This window comes from Phalacrocorax aristotelis, chromosome 5 (genome assembly GCF_949628215.1).
Source record: "Phalacrocorax aristotelis chromosome 5, bGulAri2.1, whole genome shotgun sequence".
NCBI lineage: Eukaryota > Metazoa > Chordata > Aves > Suliformes > Phalacrocoracidae > Phalacrocorax > Phalacrocorax aristotelis.
The window spans coordinates 56,151,133-56,172,264 of NC_134280.1; the positions used below are offsets into that span (position 1 = coordinate 56,151,133).

Sequence of the window (21,132 nt, forward strand, 5' to 3'; positions counted from 1 at the left end):
TGATCTGAAAACCTGTGTTTTCTGATTTGAATATTATTGTGGTACTTTAAAGGTTTCCATGCCATGTGGAGTGCAGCAGCTTATTTGTTTGCTGTGGGACTTGTAGTTGTCAGCTGCGATATATTTTTCTGTGCTGCACTATTTTTTAAAATATTTGCCTGTTGTTATTGGTGTGTGTATATATATATATATATAAGAAACCATTTTTTCATTTTTTTCCACTAATTTCAGAGCAGTTGACCCATTTTGACACCAACCAGACTAATACTATGTATGTTCAATAAGCAGAAGTCTTTGAGAGAAACAGTTTTTTCCACCTAGAATACTATATAAAGTAAATTCTTTAGGGTATATGTTCCAATAGGTTTGTATCATTTTGTGTCCTTGAATATGGGATGCTTGTAGGTGAGGGACATTAAATGTAGACCTACCCTCAGAATTCCCCAAAGTAATTGAAATGTCTAGATTTGAGACTTATTGGTAATCACTTCAGTTGAGGTCTCTGATTTTTTTTCATGCTATCCATACTGTCCTGGAAAAGCTGAGAACAATATCATTACTGCATAGAAATGTTCACCTTTTCCCACAAACTTTACTGGCAGAAATGAGTAAAATAAGACAATTCAAGGCAATCTGCAAGAGAGTTATTAATGCTGTTGAAAGTATATTTGATATTCTCATCATGGTTTCTTTTATGTAGATCTTGAAAACCAAGAGCCAAAAAGAAGTCTAGTATCATTCAAGAGTAGTCCATATTCCTGTCTTCTCCCTTTGTTTTTCAGACTTCCCTGCATTTGGAGCTGTGCTCATATTATTGCTGTATGTGCAGGCACAGGAAAAAAAACAGTGGTGTCAGGCTCCCATGTGAAATATTCTTGATATGGTTCTTCAGACTATTATTGTGAAATGACTTTGGTTCCTTTTATTTCTAATAGTTTAATTTCTGGTATATCATTAGTTTGATTTCAGAGCGAGACATCTTAAAAGAAACTGAGTCTCAAACTAGAGGCAATTCACTTTACCCTAGTCTGTTAGATAATGCTCTGAATCACCAACATATAGAGGAAGCATAGAATAATGAAACTGGTAAGGAGGTGTCTTGTATGTGAAGGTGGGGACATTAGGTGAAGGTGAACACTTTCCTTCTTTCTATTCTGGTAGGACTTCCTAGGATAAAACGCAGATTCTGGTGTGCTGAAATTTCCTTTTGAGGCTGTGCTTTGGCAAGACGCTGTCATGTTGCTTATAAAATGACTAAAGTGTCTACCAAATGCAAGTGCCAAGTCAAAATATGTTCTGTATTTTGGTAATTGTGCAGAAAGAACACCAGATGGTTCTGATGATGAAGTGCTTTGGGTGGGATCACCAAGTTTTAATGGATGGCAAACTCCAAAGGCTTAATTACTAACCTCTCTAGCAGCAAACTTTTTATCAGAGTGGACAAGATATTTTCAGCTACAAAAAAGAAAGAACCATATATTTCTTTGCATGTAGCTGAATAAAACCCACTTAGCTTCTCTGTAGGAGTATCTGAAACTCTGAATACTTGGGCCTAATAGAAAGGATGCCAAATTATGCTTCTAAAGTAGAAAAACTATATTATGAACAATAGTGGTTTTGTTTGAGTAGCTTGATATTTTTGCAGCATGCTCACTTTTCACAGTGTGCTATTAATGTGTAGTTCTCCAACAATATGAACATAACCTACATTTTGGGTTCAGGTGTATAATGATGATATTTATTTTCCACACCTAGTCTGAGATGTCTCAAGAGCAGTGTGTTCTTTTAGAAGATCTTCCTATCAGAGGAACTTGGACAGTCCACATTTAGAGAGTGAAGAAACTAAACAATTAAATAGCAGGTTGCTTGATTTCATAAAGTAAGCCCGTAGAAGTTTGAAGTGTTGACTGATTTGTTTCTGCAGTGTTAAAGACTCTTAATTTTAATACCTTCCAGCCAGCCCCAATAACAGCATAGCAGTAATTTGTGTGCTGTGATCACAGAGGACTTTTTATGTATTTGAATTAAGTGTTCTGCATATGATTTTTTTTTTTCTTGCATTTGTATATTTGCCAAATCCTAGTGATGTTAGAGAACCTGGTGATGTTAGTATTTGCTTCCAGTTTTTACACATAGTATTACTCTTGTCTGAAACTCTAGTTGTTCTTGTCATTGAAATCGCTTAAAGTTTCGCTATTGACTGTAGTGTGATTATAGGGTCAGCTGTTGAAATACATCTTGGATAAGGCATAGTTGAGATAATGAGGCCAAGCGTAGTCATCGCTTGTACCATGCAAGTTCTTTGGTTTCTGTAGGGTTGGGCCGGTGCAACTGTGAAACTCTGAGATCTGAATTTTATAAAAGGAGGGAATCCTGCTTCTTATGTTGCCATGTAACAGTGAACAAAACCAGAAGGGCCGAACTCATTTTTAGACCCTCTTATTGTGTCTGCAGGAGCCAGGTTTTAAAGATTGTTGGGACTTGCTGTAGAGCACAGCTGCTTCTCCACATAGGGAGAGGTATCAAGAAGAGTATCATACATGATTGATGGGAGACTCTTTTGTTGGCTTTGAGCCACTTTGTAAATTTTTTTATATAATTATCTCTTAATTTTTGTACATGCACTTAAGCAACTTGTGATTAGTTCGTCTTAAAATTGGAGTCAGCATGCTTACAGAGAGGATTCATCTGACTTGTAACAGTAATGTATTTTTTTATACTTACAGCTTTTAAAATGTTTTAATAGTATTTTTACTGATTTTTGCAAAGCTTTACATGGCTTAGACTGGGATTCTGCTGTCTCTGATCTTATTGAGTAGAATCTTATTCCCTGATTTTCAAGGAGGTGACTTGCTATTAAGGTGTTGCTTAATTGCACAAATGACTCCAGTATAGTCTGTCAGTGTTAGAAATTGTGTGTTGCTTGATATCCCTCCTACATCCTCAAATTATGGTTTGAAACTTCCACAAACTTTATGCTGGCACTCTGTATAGGGGAAAATATAATCCAACTGTAGTATTCTTAAATATTTCTTTTCTTGTAAGGTACTTTAAAATTTCATCTGGAAATGTTATATATGTGCACAATGTATTCTTGAGGTGATTAATAATAGTAGAGTTTGTCTTTGTGGTAAATTGTCAGGTATTGATAATTCTGTGAAGTCCTGAAAATTTCTAAGAGATTCATTACCTCATTGGGGTGACAGAAAAAAGAGCAAAATCCTAGATCCATTAAAATCGTGGTTGTTCTGCAATAGATCAAGTACAGCCAGGTTTTAACCACGTGTTCCAAAAATAACCATGCCTTCCTGTGATGTTAGGGGAGTCCCGGGTTTTGATATTTAGGTATTTCTTTGAGGGACTGTATTTATGCACACTGAGTAGTGTGTCTGTTGATACTTTCAAAATGCATGCCCTCTTAGAACTGTACGCTTTTAAGACCCTCTATGGCAATTTACACAGCACTGAGAACACTGGGTTCTTGAACGTACCTGCAACCTGCAGTACCACCCTAATGCACTTAGTTGGAAAGAAAGTGAAGGTTTAAGTTATTTGGAAGCAAGGAGTAGTATGCAGTAAATTAACTGAGATTTTAAATGTGATCAATGGAACTATAACTAATATTTTACAATTTCTTAAATGAAGAAAGAGGATAATAAGGATTAAAAACTTCAAGTGGGAAATTTGATCTGTTAATGTGATTTTGGTTCCTGAGGGTAGCATTGGCTTTGATTTAAAACCTTTACATTTTCCTTAATTTCCCAGAAAATTTTATTACAAGTTTACTTATATGTAAGTAATTAACTTTGCACTGCATTCCAAAGGGTGCATATGTCAGTAAAGGAGGGCAGAGTCACCTGGAAAAAGGGAAATTTCTAGCTCAAGGAAGCAAAGTATGTCTAGGTGAAGTAAAATAGAGGAATCAGAAAATTTTACCAAAAAAAAAAAAATAAAAAGAAAGCAACCTACATACTTCATAGTTGCTGGGGAGTAGTTATAACTTGTGCTGTAATGATTTCTGATGGATGTTGCTGTAATGTTCACTCTGGTGTTCGGTAAAAAGAAAACAGAGAAAAAAACACCCTAAAATTCCACAGCAATAGCTGCTTCATTTAGCACAAGGCAGAGGCATATTTGAAGCGCTTCCTAAAGAACTTTCTTTTTAAAGAAATGTAAGTTATTCCCTGTATATTTTTCTTTCCTCATTTATTTTCTTTTGTTTAGTTAAACCAGCGATAAGATCTTGTAATGAGACATGTCAGGCAGATGAGTTAATTTTGTAAAATTTTTAGGTTTGCTATCCAGGCTAATGCCAACTTTTTTAGTGTATAATATTTAATTAATTTATTTATTTAAGATTGGTGTTCCGTTTACATTTTTGAAATATACGCAAAGCACCTAGTAGTCACCCCTCTAGCTGTCAGCTTTTCATTGCTGCCTGTCAGTATCATGCTGAGGGCAGGTGCAGGTAGCCTGAGGCTCATAGATGTTGAGCAATGCTAGTAAATGCCTGGAGGTATGATTTTATATGATTACCTAAAGAGGCTAGGAATCATTTCATCACGTGAAAAGCAGAACCCTTCCCCCAAACTTGCCTTTAAATTTGTAGCTTAGGACAGTCTGTCCTAAAGTGCAGGGCCCCTCTGACTCCAAGATCAACAGTTTACTAGTATGCAATCTCTATACACAATACAAAAACCAGGCTATAAACATAAGCCTGATCTTTATGGACAGATAGAAAATAGTGCTTTAGCATTTTAACCTGCTTGACTATTAGTACCCGTGACTGGGCTTAACATAAATGGGAGTTAGGAGTCATCGTATCATTTATTTGATGGATGGTATTACCTGCAAGGATTTCTACCTATTGAATAAATAAATAGAACAGCAAATTATATATAATGTATAATACTGTATATTGTTATAATACGTGATATAGTGAATATATTTCAGTTCTGGTTTCAAAGGTGAATGTTGCAGAAAAAATAGGAAATAAAAATATTTAGAGGATAGGCAACAAGAACAAGTATTGTTCAAAATCACAAAGAAATTTTGACAGAAATGTCATAGGTGAAAATCAGAAGAAACTAAGGCTTCACCTGGTTAAGTCTCTAAAGCTTTAATTCTTATCAAACTGATAGCTTTGCCATTGAAGGCAAATTTCTGTTTCAAGGTGTACTCTTTCCTTAATTAAACAAATTTTTTTGCTTACTATATAACTAATGAAGTAGTCAAGCTTTAGAAGAGACTGAAAGGAGGCTAAGATGTTTCAATTTTGAGGGCTTGGCGAGGTACCTTGTGTGTGTGTGGGGGGCGTTCCCCTCCCCCTGCCCCATGTGATTTAGTTGTCCGGCAGGTGAGAGTTAATTGTCTTCAGGATTGATTACTGTAGATAATCACAAATAGAATGGCTCTTTGGGCAGAATACAAAGCCATATCCATGCTGGTAGTGCTCTGTCCCACATGCTTGGGGAACCATTTTCTGACAGAGGATACCCATGTAAGATGGGATTCTAACTGACTGAACAGATCCTTGAAGAAAGAAGTTTTATTTACTTATGATTTTTGTAAAGTGAAATTAAAATGAGAGCACTCAGACCTCCTCTTCTCTGCTTCTAGTGTCAGGAGAAATGAATTTCAAAAATTGGAGCTGAAAGGGGAAGGTTTATTTTTTATTTATTTTATTTAAAGAGAAAAAAAAAGGCGTAAGCTTAATTATTATGTTTCAGGGTTTTGGGAAAAAAAAAACCCAAGATATGTAGTAAGGAGGTTTTGTCCCTCAGGGAATCCAGGGAAGTAGACCTGAAGGCAGACATTCTTAAGGCCTTCTAATTGATTTTTATGTCCTACTTACCTAGCTTTGAAAAATCTGAGCTTCAGTAACATGGTACTCTCCAATACAGAACCCCAATATTTTGTCTGGATTAACGCTAGTTTCAATGGGAGCAAATGACACACATATTATGTTGTAATAATACAAAATGGAATTGTCAGAAAAAAAGGTGAGTTTGTGTACAGCTGACTTAGCTCCTGGCCTTTTGGCTCACAACCTACTTATATTAAATTCTGAAGGTAAGGATACATTGTTACATTTTTCTTTTTCTTCTTTTTTTTTCTTTTTTTCTTTTTTTTTTAATTGAAATGACCGATCTCTGTTTGGGTTTTTTTTTTTTGGTTGTTGTGTAAGTGAGCCACAGTTGTGACAGGTTGAATCTCCAATTTTTAGGGGATTTTCAAATCCCAAGAGCTATATGGTATATTTTTGCTGGAATTTTAAATATGGTAATGTGTTCCTAAGTACTAGTGTTATTGCTGATATCTCTAAAATATCAGATAGACACTTCAGCTATCTTACCAATTGTAGCTCTTGGAAATAATGCTAAAACAGGGCTTGCACAATTAATACTTCCCTCCCTTCCCCCATAAATATCTCTCTGCTCAAGGGCTTTAGGTTCCTGATTAAGAGGTTTCTGGTTACTACTCCAGGCCTTGCTTATGCATATGTAGGTATTATGCTATCAAAAATTGTGCCAAGGAGTTTGCATCTGGTAAATGTAGCACAAGTACAATTTAGTAGGTGTTCAAGTCCAGTGAAAGAACCTGATGAAGATGTGTCCTAAACCCTTTCCGTGTTCTGTGTGCAACAGCTTCAGACTTTGAGCAGCGATGTACGACTCAAAGCCTCCCATGTTATTTAACTGTTCACAACTCTACACAATTCTTGATGCTTTGTCTAGCAAAGAAAATACAGTAACGGAATTTGTTTTAATTTTTCTTTCCACAAAGACTGTTTATTTGCTCAGAGGAAGTCAGCAATTGTAGATAAAATATACATATATATATATATAGGTATTTAAAAACTGGGGATAAAATTGATACATACCTGTACATACAGAGAGTTGATTTGAATCACAAGTCAATATAATTCCATTCTGTTTTGTAATTGAATTTCAATTTAGTCCAATCTAGAGCTCCTGAAGCTCATTAAAGAGACTTAACTGTGTGCTAAGTTACAGTTTAAATAATATTTTATACTTTTTCTACTGTTGTTTTCAGTCATATGAGTGAGCTGAAATAATGTACCCTCTTTTCAACAAAATAAACCAATTCTTCAGTAAAATTTCTTTAAATATCCATCTGAATATGAAAGAGCAGGGAACCAGACACATGTTACTTATTCAAAAGATAAAGGGAGCCAAAATCTACTAATATCATTTTAATACAATTGTCAAGAAAAAAATACATCAATGTGGTAGGCTAACAGCTCCTGTTATGTGTGGTGTTCTCCTTGCACAATGCAATTATTGTGAAACGATATTACAGAATAAACAAAAACATTGGCATTATTTTGTGTTCAAGTTTTATCCATAGAACCCTTGTGAGATTGTTTTACAGTAGCGTCCTGAGACCCTGTTTTAGTTGCAAGTCCCTGTACACACACAGGGAGAGATTAAAAAGCTATCATTCCAAACAGAGAGAGTACAGTTGAGGCAGAGAGAGGGAGATGAGGAAAAAATCGCCAAATATTATCATGCAGGTCAATGCCAGAGCTGCCATATCTGTCTTTGAGTGGTTGGTTTCAATGGTTGTGTGATAAATGTCTCTGAAGAGTGACCCTGGATGCCATCTCCAAGCCACGTCCTCTGCACACCGCTGCTTCTCCAGGTGTAGAAAGTAACTTTCCAAGTGCAGTTTGTATTTACTGTAAAACTCTCTCTGTATTTGATATATCCTTCTAACTACCACATATTGGAAGGGTTTCTGGTATTTGGCACACTAGTCATGCTTCTTGGGGCTTGTAATGCTGTAACTTTTTATTCTGGGCTTAATTTGCTTTGTGGTGCCTTCAGCGCATGGATCGGTATATGTAAACGCTACAGAAACATACCCATTTTGAAAGCTTTCTCTATTTTCTTTAATTCAATCCTATTGATTGGGAATGACCCAGCCTGTGGCTATTAAAATGACATGTAGCTCACAAGTTCAGAAGTGTTTTTTGTGTCATAGCTACATCATGTGAGTGGCGGTGGGCTGGTGCAGGAACTGCTGGGAAATCTGGGTCCCTTGATGTGGAGCAGGGAGCCTGCCACGCTTACCAGCCTACCCCAGGCCACTGAGGAGGCTTTTGCTATCTCTAACCCCTGAATTATAACCGGAGTTCCTCCTCTCCCTTCAGCCTTCCAAGCAGCGTGGTGTGTGTCTTGTGGTTCTTATCTGCTTGAAAATATGAGTACAGAGCTTATCAGACCTGGAATGCTAGCCTTCTTCCTTTTATACAAAAGAATAAATACATATTTAGGTGTTTCTTTCATCTGCACAGTGAATTGGATGTTTTTGGTGTTTTCAAGTGTAATTTTGGTGGCAGGTATAATAATACATTTAAATTAGTTGTTGGACATGTGCAATACTTTTCATCAAAACCCTTTCTAGTCTTAACCTGATGCTATGCTATGAAGTGATACAGCCAAAAGACCTTTATTTTGTATTCTGTACTCAGGTGCTGTAGTGATTGGATGCTTTATAGATATGCAGGCACACGGCAGAGAAACCTTCACGAGCTGCCTGTTGAAGACATAATGCAATTTTGCAAATGCATGTGCCTTTACAGAAGAGATCATAAGGAGCTCTTATAGTCAGTTATATAATAAAATGCTGCGAGATCATGTGCCACCACTGAGTGATACCCTTTTTGGAGAGACAGGGAACAACTGTTGTGTGGTGATGCTTATGGTGTTCCTATTTTTTCCAAGGTAGCTTACAGAAACACCATCTATTGTATGTGGATGTCGACATGCTTTTTGTAGGCAGATGTGAGGTTGCTCTAAACTAAAAGTCGTGTAGCTTACGTAAGTGCTAACCATAGCTAAGCTGGATTAGAGTGGGTTTGTGGCCAGTCATCTCCGAGTGTGGGCAGAGTGAACTCACATCTCCCCGCAAGACTCTGAGAGGTATCCTATTTTAGGTATTTTTTGAGCCTTGTTTCTGTAATAATGACATCACAACTTCTGGTATGTAGAATTGTAAAGCATCACTGTTACAGAAGGAAGAAATAGTAGCTCCTTTTTGTGAATAAGGAGCTAAGAAGCACAAAGAAACTCTTGCTGAAGGTTGAGCAGAAAATCTGTAGCCAAGGCAGTGACCAAGGACAGAGCTTTGGAGACTGATGTTTACATCATACATGCTGTGTTGTTCTTACCTCAGTGTGATGCAACACGTGTTTTAAAATGATCAGTGGTGTAACAGGTGGTATGCTCTGATTCCTCCTTTGATAGACCATTTGGCTGCAATCTCTGTACAGAGTACAAAAATCTAAATGCGGATCATTGCAGAGGGACTCTTCTAAAATGAAAAGCATTAGGTAAACAACATTACAGTGGTTTTGGTTTGCTTGGGTTTTTTTTGTAGTTGTTGTTTTGCTAATGCCTGGAACCAAGCAGACTCAACAGTTAAGAAACAAGACAGCAAAGGCAGTAAAATACGATCCCAGGCCATCGAAGAGAAGTGACACAAAGGGAAGATAACAGGAATTTCCTGTGTCTTTTGTAGAAAGTCTCATCTATAGTGGTTAATTACTGTGTTTACTTTCCTGTTTCAAAATTATCATGAATGAAAAGTTTTCTGTGTGTAAGTAAACCATTCTTTGTTGAATCGTCTTGAAACTCTGCCCTTTACCTCAATTAAGTAAGATTTTTAGAGATCCAGCTCAAAGGACCCCATCATAATCAGCCTACTGCCCCCTTAATTTTTGAAGTTGTAGCTAGGGACATACAGGTCATGAATGTTGTTTTAACTGTGAAATTTTGCACATTTCAGGGTGTGACATTGCTGTGTGATTCAGGCCCTAAATGTATAGCTTCATTTCTGTATTATTCCTTTGTCTCATTTCACATCATTCTATAATTCTGAAAATAGTTTTTTAACAGTTGTTGAATGGTACATATTTTAGTCCCAGCAGCCCACAATGATAGGCCACATTCTTAAATGATATAACATGATGCCATGCTTTTTACTAAATAACTGCTTCCATTTTTTACTTTCAGGCTTCCTTCATGCTCACTGATGTCTGTGCACAGAAAATAGAGACTACCTGTAGAGGATCTATCTTAGAAGAATCTGAATATTTTAATTGAAGTTTTTATGAGTATTTTTTTTCTGCTTTCCAAAATCAGTGAAATCTAAAATCTCTTGGAATTATTAGAAGGTGTTTGGGCAAAAAGAGGACCATTTTATGAGTGACATTTGGCTATTTATGGAATCTTCTTTGCTTCATAAGACTTAGTGCGCACAAGATCCTGCAGTCATTTAGTGATGTATGTAATCTGTTTTATGTCCAGCATTCTCTTGGTGTCAATATGTGTTTGCAGGACAAGAAAAAGCGTAGCTTTTTGAAAAGTGAGTTATTTTCAAAGATTCTGTGAAATTGTTGGATGACTGTACATTATTTTTAGTCAAGTCAATGAGAGATGGTTAACTTTATTAACACTTCTTTTAAGCCAGGCCTGTCACGTTTTGGTGTTTGTGGAAATGACCTTGGTCTTATTTCATGTTACCTGATATTAGGACACCTTTTCCTTTTCAAAAAAAACCAACCCCAAACAAACAAACAGTAAAAATAATGAAAACTGCTATGAGATTTGCTTTTGACCAAACCTTTTAATTTAAAATGTAACATTTTTATGGCTTTCTAAAATGAAATTTTTGAGGCAAACGAGGAGATAATCAACCTTTGCTATTTTCATTGAAAGCTGGTTGCCTGAACTCTTAGGTCCTTTTGTAAATCCCTGTCTTTGTGGTTTCTTGTTTTCATGGTGTTGGCAGTTTGTGTTGTTTGGGTTTTTTGTTCTACTTTCCACGACTTGGGAGTCCATGGTGTGTTACCTCTGGGTGTTTTCAACAGCAAGTGTCACAGAAGTATAGCCAGTAAGTTCGTATATATTTGCTACATTGCATCTGCTTTTGCCTCAGTTCCCCTGCCTTGCAGCCACATTTCAGCTTTTAGGTTGAAATGCTGATTAGTACCAAAGCACTGGTACACAGATTTAGGTCTTTACACTGTGTTTTTCCTCTGCTGTCAAAAGTTTTTGCATTTTAACAGAGTGGTAGAACAGAAAGTTGGCTATAGTACAGGAACAAGAAAACAACCTTTTTCATTTGGTGCATGCTATGTGCCGATCTAAGTACGAAACATCTTTTGGCAAAGGTACCTTGAAACCAAAGCATAGGTTGCTCTTACAGCTTTATTTTTCTATTTTTCCCCTTTCATAGTGGGACTGGGAAAGCCAGTCTTTGATAAGGATGCTAGCAACTTTTCAAACAAGCATCTGAAATACTTGCAGAAATTACAGGTATTTAGAAGATTTTTGAGAGCGTTTTGACTGCAAAATATCTGAAGTTTCTGGTGGGACTTGTACCTATTAAACTAACAGAATACTACTTTAAAGAAAACTTTGTTCTTGTATGTGTTTATGCAACAACTATTCACTTGTGTAGTCACCTGGAGTTCAACTCAAGACATCTAAAGTGAAAGTGTAAATGGTTTGAGCTAATAGAATAAGGCCTAGACTTCTGAAAGAGTTAGGTCTTCTCAACATCAGTGGGAGCTGGCCTCCCAAACACCTTTAAAAACGTGATGCAAGTCTTCTATTGGTAAAAGAGACAGGTGTAAAGATCTGCATGGAACAGCTACCGACCTGTATAGTATTAGTCCTTGGTCTATTTTATTTATGTAAGAATTTTGTATTTCTTTGTATGCTTGGTATAGGATACACCTGATAGAGATTTTGTAGTAAACTTTATGATGATAATGTCTGATGGGCAGAGGGTTTTCTACATGGATAAGAAAATTTATTTTTTTTGTTTAAGTAAAATTACCTGAAAAGCTAAAAAGAAAAATGTGATGTGAGGCTAGAGAATATAGGACTACAAGTGTAAAAGGGGGAAAAAATGGTTAGCAACTATTTCATCTAATTAGGTCATGAGGTGTGCTTTTGTTTTGTATGCATGCGTTAGCTATATCATCCATCTTTTGAGCAAGGAACTATGCAAGGTAAAATGAGTCAAGGCAGTAAGAAACAGGTATCATTTTCTTCCATGTAAACCCCAGGTACCTTGCACTTGAATTTTCACTGTCAATAACTATTTCTGGTTGATTAGATTGCTTATACTCTGCATTGGTAGACCACTGCTATTACTGAACGCTTAATTGATCGCACTATATTATTACATTTACTAAGGGAATGTGGTTGAAGGAAAAGTCACTTTTGTATGGCGTACTAAAAATACAACAGCCTAGCTCAGATGAGTCCATTTTGAGTAGACTGGCCTGTTTGGTGTGTTGTTTTTGTTTTTTCCACACTGACCAGCTATGTAATAGATAAGTCTGCAGCTGGCTCCCAGTTCTGAGGTGTTATCTGAGCAGCAAGCCTTCATTTGCTTAGGATCACTGGCTATGGTTAGCCATGTCCTGCCTTCTCCTTCACTTGCACTGTTGCTGTAAGAATCAAGGCTTCATATACATATTATTCTGCAGGATTTTTTACCAAACTGAACTTTTTCCTGATAAATTAACAGAGTGCTAAAGCTAAATTTAAAATTTTGTATATTTAAATTTTCCCCCTAATTGCTTGCCCAGAATAAAGGTTTGGGTGCTTTGTTCCTAAATTTGCTACATGAGGTGGTGTGCATTAAAGTGTATTTATACTCTTTCAGATTAATTAACTGTGACCTTATGAACAACTGTCCTTGTTTAATTGGTGGCTCCAAAGCACACTAATGGCATAAATCAGCTGATAATAAGATTCAGACTTGCTTTTAAAATATATAACACTGCACTGATACAGCAAATGAGATTTGTTGACTGCTGGTATTACAGGAGAGAAGGCACAAATGTGTACTTTCAGGATGGGGGAGGGCTTGGTTGGAATGAATAATATGCACTTCAAGGGTGGGTGTATGAAATAAGGAGGATATTCTACATCGAGATAAGTTTGGTATTCTCTCCTTGTCTCTAGGCACTGTGCAGTACTGGCTGGTGCACTTTAGGATACAGAAATGTTGTGGGAAGGTGTTTCTTGAAGATTACTGGAGGCTAACAAAAATGATGATTTCATCTTAAATATAGTTACATGTTTTTAAACTGAGCTTACACCCACTGTTTTATGAACTGCAAATTAATCAGATAGCTCCCAGAGAACAAAAAGGTTTTGACCTAAACTAGTTGCCCAGGCTCCATGACTATTTTCAGTTTAATGTTAGCCATATCCATCCTCACATTTTGGAAGGAAAACAAGGGCTGTGCAACAAAGTTTCTTTGTTTTCCTAAGAACTAAAAATGTGCTGTATGTAGACCAAACAATAAAAATAAACTACTGAACTACCTTCTAATGCATGGGAGTTCTGCAGAGAGGAAACCATGGATATTTAGAGGCATAAAGTGAGTCATTGTGCTAGTTAAAGAATTTTATAAGCCAAGCTCTGTGGGTTTGAGTTGCATCTGTTACCTTTCCAACTAGAACTGAGGGGTATGCAGGAAAAAGAATGTTGGATTTAATCGTGCCTTATAGTGAATGCATTGTACTTAGGCTAAGCTTCTAACTGGGATCTAGACTGTAGGAGAACAAAATCATTAGTCTGTCTTTCTCTATGAATTTTGCCTTAGATGGGTTCCAGTTAAATGCACCTAAACAATATTATTTTACATCAGTTAAGCTGCAAAGTGCTGTTAACAAAATACTTCTTAAAAGTAATGAATGTCCTGTAACACCTGAAAACAAAAAACCAAGCCAAAACTCCCCCAACCTGCCAAAAAACCCCTCACAGCTATTTTCCTTATTAAAAGATAACCATGCTTGCATTTATGATATTTCTTAGAAGCTGTAATGGACTGGGTTGCTATGGTGTGAGATGCAGAACAGTGAAATAATTGTTTCTCTTGGTATTGGCTTCCTGGAAACAAATTCTGTGTAAATTACTTGGCTGAAATAGTGACAACAGTCTTGTGTGCTGTTTTATTTAGTTCATAGTTAAGTATCGTAACTGTTCTATCATAATAAAAAAGTAACATTTATCAGTTCAGGTCTTTCTTTTGTTTCAATTTTTTTTCCTTTTATGATTTCAGGTCAGTTTCATGAATTCAAAAGCAACTTACCAGTGATTTCTGGGAGCTGGGGCTGATTTTCTTGTGTATTTGTAAGTATTTATTGTTTAATTTTCCTGTTATGTGCATCTTTCTAATATTCTTTTAACATGAAGAATGGAAGCTATTTTAAAATGTAGCTGTCTTATCACAGTTTGGGAATGTTCTCTTATTAAAATTGTACCTAGCTAGTTATAAATTCTTTGTAGTTTTTTTTTGCTACCAAGTTACGCTTCAGTTATTCAGAGGGGCTACAGATGCTTGAATTAACAGTGAATACTCCCGGTATTTCAAGCTTTCTTTTGGTTTTCATAATAATAATAACAACAAGAGAACCTGTTGCTTACAGTAACACATCAGCTGTGACACTTGATAAGGATAGCAGTGCATCTTGCTGCTGTGATGAAAATTATTTCTAGAAATTAATTGGGGCTGTGATTCAAGTCTGACAGGACTTTTAAAGGAAATGCTGCATGGGTTTACTGAGGAACCACTAGGATGACCAGTATCTGCTGAACCAGGGATGTATTTCTGTATATCCTGGAGAAAGCTCACCTTAATGTTTGCAGCAAAATGACCAAGACTGTAGTCATCTAGGCTATGGCCCAAGAATGTTTCAGCCTATGCCTGAGTTCAAATAAAGCAAATGGGACTAGGCCTATGCATAAATGTTTTGAGAAAGGGAAAGTTAGGGAGGATCTAGGAGGAAGACAGTTATTTATGCAAAGAAAAGAAAGCTTTCAGAATTGCTGCTCTGGATAGTCTTCAGCTTTAGTCAAGTATAATAAGGAAAACCTAATGGGACTTAGGCTTGGCATGATATAAATTTCTGCAATAACTCTTGCATGAGGTAGTATAAATGAAACCAATCTATGCAGCTTGTTCTCTTAAGTCACAAATAGTGTTTATGAATAAATATTTATTCAATCATTTTTGGAAAAAGATATTCACAACACTACATTAATCAGGGATAAATATGGCTGGTTCTCCTCTCAATATGGAAATGTTCTCAATTTGTACTATCCTTTCCTCTTTACAAATGTTTATTTTCATATATGGTTTTGCTATTATGTTTGCACTTTCCTTCATTTACAGGTCAGCATGTTTTTAATGAGCATTGTCAGTCGAATTTAGGGAAAATACTGTTATCAAATAAACAATTTAAAAAAAGTATTACCATTGAAAAATAGTTCTGAGAAGGCACTGTAAAGTGATTACTGACTTGAGAGCATGGAATTTGTTGTAGCTCTTCCTGTCTTTGCCACTGCATTTTTTTTTTTCAAGCAGTCAATTAGACTTTCTTTGCCTCATTTTTCTCATTTATAAATGGAAATAGTAATATATTAGTCAATACAAACAGTACCTCTTTATACCTCACTATGGAGTATACTTTCCAGTCAAAGCAGTGGAATGAATACAATGGTAGATTCATGGTGAACTTCTTAGTGTGTACCAGGCTAATTGGATGAGAACCCGTAAGTATTGTTGAATTTATGTTCCTGTAGTATTATGAACATATAAAAGGCTTTAGTAATTATATTGTGGACTCCTGATCCGAGTCCTGCGTTTCTTGGCTGATAATGAAAAAAAGCTGTGGTAAACAAAATTGACATAAAAAGTACTTTGAAAACAATGTTTGTGTTTAGGTCAATCAAGTATGTACTTGAATTTTAATGAGAAGTATGGACTGTTGTTATCACAGAACTGTACACTGGCTTTCTCAGGAAAAGGTGTTCGTACGGTTGAGACACCTTACAGCATTGTGACCATGAGACCTGGAATGTGGTTCAGCAGCCTTACCAATGAAACCAAGTAAATGACTGTATGAAATGACTGTACAAAATGAACCACAGACTAGTCTTTTATAGGTCTTCTTTGCAACTCAGAGGTCAATCACATTGACATGAATATCTGGGGAAGCTAACACTATGGCTGACTGTTCTTGTTCTGTGATTAAAGGACTTATTTTAGTATTTAGCACTATATATCTGGGAACATACGCAAACCTCAAGTTCACATAAACTGAAAAGAAAATGTAGGATGTGCAACTGATTGATTCAGCCCACTGTTTCCTCACATACTGAAAACAGGGTTGAAATATACATTCGATAGTAATACAGGTTTAGATCTTCTTAAATCATCTCTGTGTACCCCTCCGAGCTTGCAGATATTCTGTAGGTAATATACATTAGTTCAGCAGATACAGACTCTTACTATTCAGTAACAGTAATATGTACAATCTCATAAATTTTCCCTGTTCTCTATAGACTAATAGCATGGGTTGTTACCTCAAGTATCTTTCACTTTAAAGGCTTGATTTCTGCAAATACTTATTCATGTGAGATGACCGTGGAAGGTGACGAAATCAGGATCAGGGCGTGAGGCTGAACAAATAGGCCCTAAGCAAACGATAGCATGTACGATGGGAGCTTTGGGGGCTTGGTGTGGAAGACAAAAAGTTTGCATATGTAAGGGATTTGGAGAAGATGAAATTCTACGCAGCATTTAAAAAATGCTAATGAGAAGTGTATACCTTTTTCATGTTATGCTATAATATTTGGGCATGTTTTTATAGTGTATGTGTTTGATCTATACTCCAAAGGGAAGGAGTGTAGATTGGTGCTAGGAAGATTGATCTTTGAAACTGTGCATATTTTTTATATGGGGATACAGCAAAATCAGCTAAATACTGCTATAGATCTATACCAAAGCTATTTCAACCAGGGGCTATAATAACTTCTTCCTCAAATTTTTGAAAGTTTTGTCATAGACGCATTTTGCTGTAACATGTAATTACTTGGCTCATCCAGTTCAGACAACTGTGGGGTTTTATTTTTTGTCGTATTTGGCTAGTTTTGTTCAGGAGAAAACAGGATTGATGATTCATACAAAAGTAAATTTCATGGAAAATGTGACATTTGTGCTTTTGTGTTATGCCCACAGAGTAATTGTCCTAACTAAAGGTTACTTTTTTCAAGAATGTGGTCCTAACATGGTTTAATTTATTTAGTTGTTCTTCTCAAGTAGGTTTCTCCAGTGGTAAACTGGAATAGTTATTTAAAGTTACAGGCAGCAAAATAAATGTCCTCTAATAACACAGCAGTTAAAACAAATTTTGCTTGTATATCAGCAGTTAGAAATACCTTTTTACTAGCAGTTCAGTTTCTGTGTAAACATTTTATTGTGACTTGACTACAAAGTGAAAACACTGACAGCAGGGGGAAAAAATCCCTGAAATGAATGGTGTCCATGAAACTTCAGTGTCTTGCAAGAACAGTTCTTCAGTGAAAAGCCTGTATTGAAAATATTGTGAAAATAATATAGTTGGTTTTGAGACTAAAATCAAATCGCTTTAAAAACAAACAGGAGCAAATTTTTTCAAAGAAGGTTTAAAAAAAATATAGAGACAATTAGGGGACACACATGCACACATATTATAACGCAACAAAACTGAGATTGTGAGCAGCTAAACATTATCCTTTCAAACACTAACTCCAATCAGCACATCATCAGGGAGTATGCTTTGTTTCAAACTCCGTATTTAATATTTTTTCCTCAATCTTATTTTCAAGGTAATTTTTATATATATTTTTCTTGTTTAATTTGGAGTGGTTCTATTTAAAACCTAGAGAGTGTGTTTATTCACACCATGGAGCATCTGACCAAATAGATTTGTGGTTTGTGTTTGTATCAGTTTATTTAAAAGGAGAAAACTATTAAATTGTGAATATTTACATGATAAAGAAAGTACAGCTTATTTGGAGCAAGTGAAGACATATGTGGCTTTGGCACTGTTTACCTTTATGGGTTTAATTGATAACATCTGACGTTCTACTGAATTACAGTTACTTTATTTGGGAAAATATAGTGTCTATACTTTCCGGAAAAGCAATATACTGAACACAAATCTTAAAAAGAAAAATCTCCATTTTTCTCATCGTAAGATGTAATTGTTCATCAGCATTTTGGTCAAGGAGGTTGTCACTTATCACTTACATCTTTCTATAAAGGGGTGATTCTTTCCAAACGCCTCTTAAGAAAGCAGAGCGATGCTGTACTGGAAGCTCTATTTGCTGCAACATCCATACTTTTTTGGCATGTGTATGCTGGAGGTACCAGAGGCCTTTATCCTCTTCTGCCTACTTTCCTGCCACATGCAGTAGACCCTCAGCAATTTGAAGCTCTGCATTCCTGGGGTTAGTTTATAAATGGTGAATATAAAATCTGCTTTGAGTGGAACACTATCTTACTATTTTTATGCAACGCTTGCACTAGAGTAGCACACAAATCTTCTAATAAGAAACAAAGTTCCAGTATATAATGTGAGTTATAAAGAAATACAAAAATAAGGTACCTGCCTTGAAGAGTTTTCTTGTCTGAGAAAGCTTCTGTAAATACACATATTTTAGATGTACTTAAGAGAGAGTCAGCTGAGTAGAAACAAAATGGAAGGGGGAAAAGGCATTTCTTTACATTCAAGTAGTACCTGGTATGTAGACACTCAAGTGCATTTGGCAGTGTGGGTCTAATAGAAGCATATTTCCATCCATCTAGAGCTTTCTAGTTGTATCTGAAGAGATTAAGGCATGGAAGAAAGACTGAAGGAGAGAGAAAGGTAGTTGGGACATTCATCTGCTGAGAACAGGGCAGAAGCCCAATCAAAACTACAAAAAGTTCTGTTTGTTTTTCAGTACCTGAGCTGAATTTCTCTCTCCCTGCCCCGTGCTTCTAGCTGGGATGTTTGATGGATTCCCCTGTGTGGATTTTTCTAAAACAGTGTGGTTACGGGAGGTCACCTAGGGACTTCTAGTTCTAATAGAAGGGGTGTCTGTTGCATGATGCTGGCACAGAAGTATGTTCCTATCTGAGTTCCCATTTACCTTCTGAGTGCAGCAGATGTTATTTTGGCTGCTTCTCTACTGACCGTACAGACTGTTTTGTGTTAGTAAGTAAATAAATGAATAGATATACAGAATGCTCATACTGTGGAAGCAATATGCATTGTGTTCATTTTAGCCAGTTCTTCTTATAATAAGCAAATAAATAAACTACTTCTAGGATTTTGGTATTCAACATAGCATAGAAATCTTCTTCAATTCTTTATGAAGAATGAAATGTATGCCACGAGGGAAAATACACAAAATAACAGTTTTATTCATATAAACCCAAAGGGTTTCATGCATTAGATTCTTTAGCACTCACTAAAATGAGGACACCACTGAGGGTGCGAGTGCAATCCAGCCAGCTTCTGACACGCTGCACAAAATCAGATGCCACGTATGTGGTCTCTGCTGAACCATTTAGTGAAGCTGCTGTTAGAAATGCTTTTTCAAAGGATTGACATGCTCTGGATGTAAGCGAGGACCTCCTTGCTCTACTGCTCTTCCATATGTGTGCTGGACGAGATCTCTGTAATGCACTAGATCCATCTGCTGTCTAAAAAATTCTTTGCAAAGGTGCTAAGTAATAAAATGGAAATTCTCATCCCAACAGTTCTATAAGCTGTTGAAGTTGCATGCAATGCTTAGGAGAGACGAATATGTTAGGAAATATTTGTGCTAAGAAGCTGAATTAAGAATGTGCAAGCAAAGTATTCCTACAAGTCCATACGTGGACACAGTCCTATAGTTTTTCTGAAAGTGGTTGGCATTTGCAGAGCCAAAATATTTTTAGAAGAAATGGTTGTTCACCACAAAGCCAAAGACTTGGGTCACTTAATGACTACAGTGTGAGATCTTAGAAAAGCTGTGAAGAGAATTTTTTTTATGCCATGCTGCAAGTACTAAATTATATACAGTATTTCTCATTCGACACAAATTACACAAAAGGTTTTCTTATTCTACAGTATGCATGAACAATACCAACAGTTGATGTCAGCATTAACTTTTCAAATCATATTACTTAAAAAGGTGAGGGTTATAAAGTGTCCCCAGACAGCTTCATTTTCTCTCTGTCTTCCTAATGCACATGTACCAATGGCTGTTTGATTCATTTATTGACATAAAACAGAATTGCTTAGAACTAACCACTCATTCATCATAATCACGGTTACAAGAGAGCGTGGGGTAAGAGGTTAACTGCTTGCTAGATGTATCAAGATCTTTGGTATATACCAAAGCCTGACTCAATAGAAATCTGATAACAGTCTGTTGAAGGTAAAATATAAGTGTTAATAGCAAAATAAAAAAATTGATAAAGACTGTACTGTAAAACACTGACATTTCTAAAGTTAATTAAAAAGAGCTGATCAAAGTGAAGCCTCCATTAAAAATGTTACTTTAAGATAGTAAAGATAAGAGCACAAAGGTCAATTTTAAAAATCAGTGTGTATTTTTTTTAAATTAATTTTCCATTAATTAATTTTTTTCTTCTTGGCAGTGCTTTCATTAATAATTAAAATATAAATAATGTAAAAATATTAATTTTTACTTTTGGTAGTTCATGCACAGTGATGACAAATTGATGTTTTGGTATCTACAGCAATAAACTATTGGACAAAATCAATTTGAATTAACTGGCAGCAGCTTGTGTTCTTAGTACATGTGTGATGCATTCAGTACTGTGAATCATAAAATATTCAAAGAGTCTACACCTAACTGTGTAAATACCATATTATCTTTATGGGTTTATTAGAGATTACTGTATAATCCCGGCTCTGAAAGTTAGTCTGAAAGATGCTCCCTGCAGGAGCCTAAAAGCCCCAGAAAGTAATTAGTCCAATTCTCTGATGCTAAAACAAAGCAGGTTACATGTGTTTTTGAAGTTTCACCTCTCATTTCCGCCATCCCTAATGAAACAGTTCACAAAATGTAGGACTTCATTCAAAGTCCTTATTTTCAATATATATAAAAAAGTTTGATTTAGAAAGAGAGATGATCGTTACCTGGAAATTGGCAGGAATGAGGGTCGGACTGAGACAAACGGACCTACAAAAGATATACTGTAGGGCACCAGAGTGAAGATGGATGACTAGCTAACAAACTGCCTGTGTATATGGA

The 21,132-nt window shown here is 36.1% G+C and overlaps 1 protein-coding gene across 8 annotated transcripts in view; it reads left to right on the top strand.

Annotated features, from left to right (window-relative positions):
• SOX6 (SRY-box transcription factor 6) overlaps positions 1-21,132 on the top strand; it is a 379,848-nt gene that overhangs the window by 42,938 nt on the left and 315,778 nt on the right. For 7 of the 8 annotated variants that reach the window (XM_075094704.1, XM_075094700.1, XM_075094707.1 and 4 more), the window contains exon 2: positions 14,117-14,187. The gene's annotated coding sequence lies outside the window, so the exon portion shown is untranslated. Of the gene's footprint in view, positions 1-10,902; positions 10,921-14,116; positions 14,188-21,132 lie in introns of those variants that run through there. The other variant, XM_075094703.1, reaches the window with a different exon arrangement.